Source organism: Amphimedon queenslandica, unplaced genomic scaffold (genome assembly GCF_000090795.2).
Source record: "Amphimedon queenslandica unplaced genomic scaffold, v1.1 AMPQUscaffold_13430, whole genome shotgun sequence".
NCBI lineage: Eukaryota > Metazoa > Porifera > Demospongiae > Haplosclerida > Niphatidae > Amphimedon > Amphimedon queenslandica.
This window is the reverse complement of record NW_003546334.1, coordinates 150,939-151,882: the sequence shown is the minus strand read 5'-3', so window position 1 is coordinate 151,882 and position 944 is coordinate 150,939. Positions and strand designations below refer to the sequence as shown.

Here is a 944-nt window from a genome sequence, read left to right as displayed (position 1 = left end):
CCACTATAATAGTAGTATATTTTATAGCTTGAAAATTGAAATTATTACATATAATGTCCTTAATAATGCTCACCAGCAAACAGTAAAGGATGTATTGTAAAGTACAGTATGTGCTAAGTTAGTAACTTTCACAAATTAGAAAAGGAACAAGTTTTTGCTGTAGCAGGTCAGATTAACTTCTGCCAGTATAAAGGATGGGTGTATATCCAGAGACCAAGAAAAGTGGGTGTATATGTAACTGAACTATCATTGAATTATATTCTTGGATCATTATCAGTGTTATGTGAAAAGTATCTAGGGAGTAACAGTGATCTATGAATACTTGTTATTGGGGAGAGCCTGAGTGAGCCCCACTCTATAGCAGTATCTGGAGACTATTCAGTAATCTATGAATACAATATGAGTCATTAGTATAATAACTGAATGTTTTGTATGAAGCATCAACAAAATGTATGACATAACTTAAGTTAATAGGCATTCATGTCATAAATTGTTATTATACTGAACTTATGAATGTTCAATGTTCATTTCATACTAACGTAGCTACATGAACATAACAATATTATCAATTTATAGTTAGCTATTATTGTTCACTCCCTTCTCCTCTAAGTTCTTTCTCCTTCTCTTCTCTCCTCCTCCTCCTCCTCCTCCTGGTTGTACTCTTCTCTTTGTCTTTGACTCAAGCTTTGCCAGATCAACTTCCTTCAGCAGTGTCTTTACACGTTTCTGAGGGGCTTTAATTAGAACATTAATAAACATTGATTTCTTACGTTTAAAAAGTTAATTCTCAGTTTTCTTTTAGTCTGTCTCTTGCTAGTCATTGGAGAGGGACGACCATCTATAAATAAATATTGGTAGAATTTAATCATTTTAGATGCAAGACAGTGATCTTTAATTGCAGTACTATACCACTATTATCAAAAAATTTCTGTAAAATTTCAAAC

General features: G+C 32.6%; 1 long non-coding RNA gene across 1 annotated transcript; it reads right to left on the bottom strand.

The window, feature by feature from the left end:
* Positions 1–462: 462 nt before the first annotated feature.
* Positions 463–875, bottom strand: LOC109581589 (uncharacterized). The gene is made up of 2 exons (XR_002184686.1): positions 771–875; positions 463–726 (listed from the first exon to the last, which is right to left on the bottom strand). It is a non-coding gene; the product is annotated as an uncharacterized LOC109581589 (long non-coding RNA).
* Between the last annotated feature and the right edge of the window lie 69 nt (positions 876–944).